At 30.5% G+C, this 11,261-nt stretch overlaps 1 long non-coding RNA gene across 1 annotated transcript; it reads right to left on the reverse strand.

Annotated features, from left to right (window-relative positions):
• On the reverse strand, positions 1-8,950 carry LOC143250387 (uncharacterized). Its single transcript, XR_013028152.1, has 2 exons — positions 8,017-8,950; positions 1-2,971 (listed from the first exon to the last, which is right to left on the reverse strand). It is a non-coding gene; the product is annotated as an uncharacterized LOC143250387 (long non-coding RNA).
• Between the last annotated feature and the right edge of the window lie 2,311 nt (positions 8,951-11,261).

The following is an 11,261-nucleotide window of genomic DNA, read 5'->3' on the forward strand; positions in this document are numbered from 1 at the left end:
TTTCCCTTAGAACCTTTTATTTTCCTCTGTAATATACTTTTAACAACAACGGTTTAATTCTCAGAAACTACACACCTTACAAAAGCACGCTAAATAACCAAGTTTCGTTTACGGAAACAGAAAAAAAATACCTGAACCTTGCTTTCTAAATGTGCTAAACGTACATACAAAGCAAATCTTGAAACTTAGATTGGCTACATACTCAAAGAAAAACTAGGAACGTTTCATGTTTCACCATAAAACATTTCTTAGAAATACTGAAATTTCAATTTAAAGGGACTTTAGAGATAAAGTTTTAAATTCATATTGTGAAGTTCAAATACATTTTACAATGGAAAGTTTTGAAAATTAAAACAGTTGAGATGATTTATAATTCGCCCAACATCATCACATCCGAAAACTAAATAGCACACAAAACACAAATGGAGACACGTCGTTTGGCCGTCAGTGTTGTTCAGGTACAAATCGATGCCTACGTTCTTTCAGTGGTATATGTAGAAAGTTACGTCTTTTATCATGTTCGCTTTAAGTTAGCAGAGCGGATTGAGTTAATGTTGTTACTGAGCATATACTGGGGCTTTGCTGGTCGGCACAATTTCAAAATCAACAACAATGAGCATAGTACAACCACACGTTTTCATCGATATTTTGATAGTAGGCATTACGAAAACACCATCTAGTGGTCAAAAGACGCCTCACAGAAGGCCTCTGTTGTACACATTTCTAGTTTGTATAACAATATTCACGTACTCTTTGGTATTTCCAAAATGTTGGGTGAATTATAAATATTTATAGTTTAAAGTCAACTAACACTGATTTTTTATTAACGACCAAAGATTTTTAGTTTCCAAGTGTTACCAACGAAACGTTTAGAGGGTGCTGAAAATTCGTTACTAAATGTAGTTTTTCTTTCTACCTATACTGGATTTAGACGTCACGTGCATCAGGTCACCACTAAACAAATTTTCTAAACACAGAAATTAACATTTTAAAACCTGGTTTATCTGAAACTGATTTATAAAATGTATTTTTATATATAGTGTAAATATCTTTGTTCGATGTTTTTGTTCTTTTTTTAATTTGGAGAAAGATTAATTATTTGATCTTAACTAGTACAATGTAACGTACAGTAACAAAACCTGAACATTATAAACACATACATAAGAACTTGGTTACTTGATGTTTAAGAATTATTTTATGGTTATAAAAAAACTGGTACTTAAGTTATTTCTTCCACTTCCAGTTACTGACATGTACCATCATGTAAAGTATCTAACACATGAGAGTATCGTACACCCATTTATTTCATGAACAAAACTCGGTTATAACATGCACGTTGTAACTCATAAGTGAACTCTTACCTTTATGAGCAGACTACAAGATAAAAGTCCTCAAGATTCCTATGTACCAGATATTATATTACCATATTTCTACTGCAGGATGTGGTTTATTCTGTTTGTATTTTGCGCAAAGCTACACGAAGGCTATCTGCGCTAGCCATCCCTAATTTAGCAGTGTTAAGACCAGAGGGAAGGCAGCTAGTCATCACCACCCACCGCCAACTCTTGGGCTACTCTTTACCAACGAATAGTGGGATTGACCGTCACATTATAACGCCCCCACTGCTGAAAGGGCGAGCATGTTTGGCGCGATGGGGATGCGAACCCGCAACCCTCAGATTACGAGTCGCATGCCTTAACACTCTTGGCCATGCCGGGCCAATTACTGAGTCACAAGTTGTGGTAATTTCTGTAAATATTACAGTAAAAGTATGAATTTCTTCTTCTATTTTCTGCTTCTCTTTATTAGATGATAATTCGAAAACCAAAACAATTGTGCAGAATGAAACTGGAATTATCAGCCAGTAATAATAAAATAATAAATATTACAGTTGGAACCACACTGTATTTAGAACTTGGCTATAAATGCAACCTTCCTATGTCTATTGAAACACTGCATTGAGAAAATATTGAAAAATGAATGAGATGTAAAATTGACTGATATCAATCTTTCACAAACAAGATATTAGGGATTACATTTGTATCGTTGCTACATCGATTACGAGTCGATTGCCTTAACCACCAGGCCTCTACTGCAGGAAAAGATACAGAAATTAAAAGCCAAGTTAATTAGCATTTCTTGTTAACACTTCACTGACAACACAAATAATATTCACTATGAATGGTTAATAATAATTGTAACAACAATGTCATAGAAAGATGAGATTTTACCCACATCTTTTCGCATAAGTTACTGAAACTAAAATATTTTACTGTTCATTTCCTGTACTAGAAACAAACAACAACAACAACATGGAATCCATATTTATAAGTATTTGCAACAAGTAAATATAGCAGAATCAATACACTACACTAGCTTGCTTTCTTCAGTCATTTTTTATAGCAAACTTAATCACTTCAATAGGAGTTTTAGTAAAAATAAGGGCTAACTATGAGGTTAAAACTCTTTAAAACTGGTACCCTCTTCATAGTATTGAAAAAACAGATTGGCTCAAAAAAAGAAAATGAAATGCTTTAGAGATTTTCAAAAGTGACAAACTGAAACAATTGTTCTACAACAAATACACTTTGAAGAATTCAACTCACATCAGTATGACACAACTAAATATAGAAGTGTGATATAAAATGTAATCAAATACTCTCTCCAAGCCACAGGTAATTACTTGTGTGTGGTATAAATGATGTGTGATATTTTCAGCCATGCATATTGGCAGTTGTGACTGAAGTCAAATTCTAAAGTAGGGAAAATCTTTATACAATTAATTTTGTGAATAGTTTTCTTGTATCCCTAATTATGAATGCAGCAAATTCTTGTATTCTGCATGTTCACTGGTACCTTCTCCAGAAAGAACCGGTTTTCTCTCCTCACTATTGGTAACAGGTGTTACAGGCTCTACAATCTCTACTGGAGGATTAGCTGAATCTCGCTCATTCTCTGCATTGTCGGCACGCTGAAAAGAAAAGACACATCATTCAAGTTGTTTATGTGTACTTTAAATATAACACTGTGCATTCGTAAGGGAATTCTGCCTAATTGTGTGGGTACATATACAGTACTGACTGCAACAAATTAGTTTTTAGATAAAAATCAACACATACTGTCAGGACATACTTTACAGCCATTTGCAACTATCAATTTCTCATTCCAAATTTCTATACATTTTCTAAAAATTGTAAATCCATAAAAGGTATGAAAGACATATGAACAGTTTCAAGTCAAAGATTTTCCTCTGTTTCATTCACACACTCTGCTAAACAGAGGAAATCAGGACAAGTTATTCTGACAAGTTAAAGACAAATGTAATGCATTAGACATTAGTTGTTTCTACAACAAAATTAAAACTAATACTTTTCAAACAGTTACTAAATGTTCAACAAAATAATACATTGTTATTTCAAACTATTAAATTACACTGACTAGCCACTTTGACAGGACCTCCACCATCTGAAATAGTGTATATCATTCCATTTTTAATATATACAAAACAGCTTATTCATATAGCCATATCAACTTGTTGTTGGTTGTTTTACCATAACGTCATTCATACAGCCATATCAACTTGTTGTTGGTTGTTTTACCATAACGTCATTCATACAGCCATATCAACTTGTTGTTGGTTGTTTTACCATAACGTCATTCATACAGCCATATCAACTTGTTGTTGTTTTACCATAACATCATTCATATAGCCATATCAACTTGTTGTTCGTTGTTTTACCATAACGTCATTCACCTAGCCATATCAACTTGTTTTTGGTTGTTTTACCATAACGTCATTCATATAGCCATATCAACTTGTTGTTGGTTGTTTTACCATAACGTCATTCATACAGCCATATCAACTTGTTGTTGGTTGTTTTACCATAACGTCATTCACATAGCCATATCAACTTTTTGTTGGTTGTTTTACCATAACGTCATTCACATAGCCATATCAACTTTTTGTTGGTTGTTTTACCATAACGTCATTCACATAGCCATATCAACTTTTTGTTGGTTGTTTTACCATAACGTCATTCATACAGCCATATCAACTTGTTGTTGGTTTTACCATAACGTCATTCACATAGCCATATCAACTTGTTGTTGGTTGTTTTACCATAACGTCATTCATATAGCCATATCAACTTGTTGTTGGTTGTTTTACCATAACGTCATTCATATAGCCATATCAACTTGTTGTTGGTTGTTTTACCATAACGTCACTTTTGTGAAACACCGTTTCCTTGTCTGGCTGTTCAAAGATATTTATCATTAAATTCAAAGAATGGTATTAATGCAAAATAGTGTCTATCACTTGGAAAATTTGACTAGTGCCTACTGGTAACAAACATAAGATAATGTTTAGGAACAAGGGACTTGTTGGTCCATCTTGACTGTTCCATCCTCTACACTCAAATAAATTCATTAAATAAATAAATCTAAAAAAAAAGTAAAGTCAGCCTTTATCAAGCTTTTAAAGTAACTCAAATTTACTGCCACCACGACATCTGAAGGCAACCTATTCCACAGACCAATCATCCTATTTGAAAAATAAAATCTTATTAGCTGAAGACAGCTTCTACCTTGCTTAAATCTATATTTGTATTCCATAGTTCCATAATTATCCTCTCTTAAGTATAAAAAATGTTGATCCATCAACATCAATTCCCTCTACAATCTTAAACACTTCAATCAGATCCTCTCTAACTCTTCATTTTTCAAAAGAAAATAATTTTAAGGATCTTAATGTTTCCTTATATGACAACTTCTCCATCCTAGGTACCATTTTAGTAACCTTCCTCTGAACAAAATACTCCAAATGTGACCCAATCAGTGACCTATATATACATATGTATATATAAATGAAATTATTAGGGTGTTCAAAAAATAATGGTAGATTTTAAATTGTAACTTTAATAAGGAATAAAAAAATTCAAAAGCAACTTCATTAATCAAAATAGGAACCTACTGAATCTACACACTTGTGCCAATGAGAAACAAGATTATTTACATCATGATGATAAAACTAGAACAGCCATTCCCTGCTGCTGCTCTGTAGTTGAATCTTTTGTCCTGTAACAAGTTGTCCAAGTGCTTGAAAAGGCCTAGTGAGTAAGGAGGATGAGACAATGTTTTATAGCCCAATTTATTGAGCTTCTGGAGCTCATCATCATCATGAAGCAAGATTGACTAGTGCTGGCATCCTTTCATGCAACTTTCTATGCATTTCTTCTAATTCTTGACAGTGATGACGAGAAACCCCACTTGTATAGAAAAATATATATGTAAAAAAGGCTGGTTTGGGTTGAGAAACATTTTTTTTACATAGAGGAGCGAACGTTTCGACCTTTTTCGGTCATCGTCAGGTTCACAAAGAAGGAAAGAGGTAACTGACCAGTAGCTGACCATAAGTTTGAAGGGGATTGTGTAATTGAGTATAGGAATGTAGAGGGTGTGCTTAGATGTTTGAATATATATATATATATTATTATTATTATTGACAGTAAACCTCCACAGGGATATTCTGGCCCTGGCTGAGCAAGCTGTAATGGATAATACCAGCCACAGACCACCATACAGTGACTATAATCTTCTGTTGGTGCTTAAGAGACTGGCCAACCATTACACCAAAATCTTTCTCTTTCATAATGCAATTAAGGTTATTCTCCAAAAAAATTACACTTATAATTCAAATTACAACAACCTACATGCAATATCTTGCATTTATCATAATTAAACCCCATTTCCCATTTATTTAACCAACTCACTAAATGATTTAAATCCTTTTGTAAATCAGCAGCATCCTCTTCACAGCCAATGACAACCAAGACCTTAATATAATCTGCAAATCTAAGCAATTTATTGACCATTCCTTCATCAATGTCATTAATGAAAATCAAAAATAGCAATGGTCCTAAGACTGAGTGCTCCGAGTTACATCACATGCAACATTAATCCAGTTTGACTGAACTCCATTAATAACATCCTTGTACTTTCTTCTGTCAAGCCACTCTTTTAACTTTGATTAGTTACACTCACACCTAGAGAGTTATGTTTCTTTACAAGTTACACTCACACCTATAGAGATGTTTCTTTACAAGTTACACTCACACCTAGAGAGATATGTTTCTTTACAAACCTTTTGTGTGGTACTTCATCAAATGCCTTCTAAAAATTAAAATCCACACCTTTACCCTTGTCTCCACATACAGTAAATATTTTCAACACACGTCAAAAGATTTGTAAGGAAAAATCTTCCCTTAATGAAAGCATATTAACTATCCAATAACACTAATCTTTGTTAAATAATTTTGCAATGTATATTTGATCAGACTTTTCCCACAACTGATATAAGACTAATAGGCCTAGAATTACTAGGACAACTTCTATTACCTCATTCAAAGACAGGAGTGACCATTGGATAATTTCCAATATACTGGTACTTGTGCACTATTCAAGGACTTACAAAAATTGTGGCAAGTGCATCACATATCCAATTCCTGACCTCCCTAAAACCCTCAGGGAAATATCACCTGGCCCAGAAGCCTTATCATTCTTTGAACTTCCCTATTTATTTTAACAAGCTCAGAATTTATTCAGTTGTCTTGTTCAACTTTGTTTCCATCTGCCAGTTGTTCAAGTTGAGAAATACTGTTTAAGTCTTCATTAGTAAAACTGAAGAAAAAACGGAAGTTAATAACCTAACCATTATATAATTATCAGATACAAGCCTTCCTCTGTCATCCCTCAAGGGTCTTATCTTCATCCTAACATTTTGTTTACTTCTAATGCTGCTTAAAAAATCCTTCCTGTTAATTTTTATGTATTCAGCCAAATATTTTTCATACATATTTTTGGATGTCCTAATTTTCTATTTGACCAACTTTCTTCATCTTCTATAACCTTCTAAATCTTCTATAATATGAGTTAATTTAAATTTCTTAAATTTGTGATACTGTTTTTTCTCTCTTTATACCCTTTATGAGCCACTTGGGTTTTACTCACAGCTACCATTTTTTTCTGTAAGGAAATATGTTTTGAACATTGAAATATTTTCTTTAAAAAATTTCCACATTTTCTTAGTGTCTCCAAATTACTCAGCTAACCAATTGACCAAAGGTAGTTCTTGTTGCATCACTTCGAAAATTTATTTTTTGAAATTTGGAATCAAACTATCATTATTCCTGATTTCCATATGCAACAAAACATCAAACCTAATACAGCAATGATCACTTGTACCAAGGTATTCCACAGTTTTTATGGTTTCAAACATTCCTGTATCAGAAGTTATCAGTAAATCTAAGATAGCATTATTTCCAGTAGATTCCTTGACCAATTGGTGAAGAAATCCATCTTGAACAGTTTCCAGAAACCTTTATCCCTCATGGTTTTACTCTAGCATTTCCGAGTCAATATGCTGAAAATAAAATCAGCCATATTTGTAACTTAATAAACAGTTGAAATCTTAACCTCACTGTAAAGTTTCTCACTAATTTTATTAGTTTCATCTAGTGGTCTATGTAATAAATTCCTACCAAGAGCTCCTCATACACATGATGGTACGTAAAAAAACTAGCAAAGTGGGTGAGTGTGCTTTCAGTACAATAGACTTTTGTAATGAAAACTACACTGCAGACCACGGTAACAAAAGGTATGGTCATGACATCAGATAAAGCAACACCAGAAACGACACTGTTTTTAATATAACATACTCTAGCTGTTTATGTACAAAATATGAAAATTATCAAAAGAGTTGATCTACATGGAAAGCTTTCAAAACAAAATGTCTAAAAATGCATGCATTGTTTTACTGATATTTTAAAAGATTTTCTCTAGTAAAGTTTGTTTCCTTTAGTTTTTTTTTTATCAGTTAGGCTTAACTACTTCTGAAAAAAAGAAATCTATGCTATTAGAATGCAATAAAAAAAGCCCCATACTGTATTTTCATCACAACATATTGGTTAAAACAGACAAAAATTCATATAACTCTTAATTTAAATAAATGCACCATACCTTATAACCATTCCAGATAAGGGTAAGTTCTTTTGGTACCAAACCTAGTAACAAAGGAGGTATCAAAGTGACAGGAACTAAATATAGTAATGCAGGCTGTGGAGTTGTCATCAAATACAGGCCAACAAATGTGATTATCAGACCCAAACCGTAACCTAAAATACAACACAAGTAATTATAACAAAATCAAATGTTGATGTTGTTGCTGTAGTACAGCTTTTCATGTCATTGTTAAAGTAACATTCATGTTACCTAATACACATTTAGAATAATAAGTAATAAGTTAAACACAATGTACACATCATCAATCAGTAATTCTACTTTAATATACATAAGATACTAAGTATAAGTAATAAGTTAAACACAATGTACATATCATCAATCAGTAATTCTACTTTAATATACATATGATACTAAGTACAAGTATTAAGTTAAACACAATGTACACATCATCAATCAGTAATTCTACTTTAATATACATAAGATACTAAGTATAAGTAATAAGTTAAACACAATGTACACATCATCAATCAGTAATTCTACTTTAATATACATATGATACTAAGTATAAGTAATAAGTTAAACACAATGTACATATCATCAATCAGTAATTCTACTTTAATATACATAAGATACTAAGTACAAGTATTAAGTTAAACACAATGTACACATCATCAATCAGTAATTCTACTTTAATATACATAAGATACTAAGTATAAGTAATAAGTTCAACACAATGTACACATCATCAATCAGTAATTCTACTTTTAATATATATATGATACTAAGTACAAGTATTAAGTTAAAACACAATGTACACATCATCAATCAGTAATTCTACTTTTAATATACATATGATACTAAGTATAAGTAATAAGTTAAACACAATGTACACATCATCAATCAGTAATTCTACTTTAATATACATATGATACTAAGTATAAGTAATAAGTTAAACACAATGTACACATCATCAATCAGTAATTCTACTTTAATATATATATGATACTAAGTACAAGTATTAAGTTAAACACAATGTACACATCATCAATCAGTAATTCTACTTTAATATACATATGATACTAAGTATAAGTAATAAGTTAAACACAATGTACACATCATCAATCAGTAATTCTACTTTAATATACATATGATACTAAGTATAAGTAATAAGTTAAACACAATGTACACATCATCAATCAGTAATTCTACTTTTAATATACATATGATACTAAGTACAAGTATTAAGTTAAACACAATGTACACATCATCAATCAGTAATTCTACTTTAATATACATATGATACTAAGTATAACTATTAAGTTAAACACAATGTACACATCATCAATCAGTAATTCTACTTTAATATACATAAGATACTAAGTACAAGTATTAAGTTAAACACAATGTACACATCATCAATCAGTAATTCTACTTTAATATACATATGATACTAAGTATAACTATTAAGTTAAACACAATGTACACATCATCAATCAGTAATTCTACTTTAATATACATATGATACTAAGTACAAGTATTAAGTTAAACACAATGTACACATCATCAATCAGTAATTCTACTTTAATATACATATGATACTAAGTACAAGTATTATGTTAAACACAATGTACACATCATCAATCAGTAATTCTAATTTAATATACATATGATACTAAGTACAAGTATTAAGTTAAACACAATGTACACATCATCAATGCTAAGGTACAGTACATTCTACTTTTAATATACATCATATGATACCACTCAAGTACAAGTATTAAGTTAAACATCTATCAATCATGTACATGCATCACAAGTACTAAATCAGTCCTAATTACTTTAATATACATATGATACTCTTTCAAGTAGTAACTACAAATATGTTAAGTCATTTACAATGTACACATACATCACATCATCAATCAGTAATTCTACTTTTAATATACATATGATACTAAGTATAAGTATTAAGTTAAACACAATGTACACATCATCAATCAGTAATTCTACTTTAATATACATAAGATACTAAGTATAAGTATTAAGTTAAACACAATGTACACGTCATCAATCAGTAATTCTACTTTTAATATACATATGATACTAAGTATAAGTATTAAGTTAAACACAATGTACACATCATCAATCAGTAATTCTACTTTAATATACATATGATACTAAGTATAAGTATTAAGTTAAACACAATGTACACATCATCAATCAGTAATTCTACTTTAATATACATATGATACTAAGTATAAGTATTAAGTTAAACACAATGTACACATCATCAATCAGTAATTCTACTTTAATATACATATGATACTAAGTATAAGTATTAAGTTAAACACAATGTACACATCATCAATCAGTAATTCTACTTTAATATACATATGATACTAAGTACAAGTATTAAGTTAAAGACAATGTACACATCATCAATCAGTAATTCTACTTTAATATACATATGATACTAAGTATAAGTATTAAGTTAAACACAATGTACACATCATCAATCAGTAATTCTACTTTAATATACATATGATACTAAGTATAAGTATTAAGTTAAACACAATGTACACATCATCAATCAGTAATTCTACTTTAATATACATAATGATACTAAGTATAAGTATTAAGTTAAACACAATGTACACATCATCAATCAGTAATTCTACTTTAATATACATATGATACTAAGTATAAGTATTAAGTTAAACACAATGTACACATCATCAATCAGTAATTCTACTTTTAATATACATATGATACTAAGTATAAGTATTAAGTTAAAGACAATGTACACATCATCAATCAGTAATTCTACTTTAATATACATATGATACTAAGTATAAGTATTAAGTTAAACACAATGTACACATCATCAATCAGTAATTCTACTTTAATATACATATGATACTAAGTATAAGTATTAAGTTAAACACAATGTACATATCATCAATCAAAGTAATTTACTTTAATATACACATAAGATACTAAGTAATAAGTTAAACACAATGTACATATCATCAATCAGTAATTCTACTTTTAATATACATATGATACAAGATACTAAGTATAAGTTAAACACAATGTACACATCATCAATCAGTAATTCTACTTTAATATACATACTAAGTATAAGTATTAAGTTAAACACAATGTACACATCATCAATCAGTAATTCTACTTTTTAATACATAAGATAATTGGGTATAAGTATTAAGTTAAAACACAATGTA

The sequence above is a fragment of the Tachypleus tridentatus genome, chromosome 5, assembly GCF_004210375.1.
Source record: "Tachypleus tridentatus isolate NWPU-2018 chromosome 5, ASM421037v1, whole genome shotgun sequence".
Taxonomy (NCBI): Eukaryota; Metazoa; Arthropoda; class Merostomata; order Xiphosura; family Limulidae; genus Tachypleus; species Tachypleus tridentatus.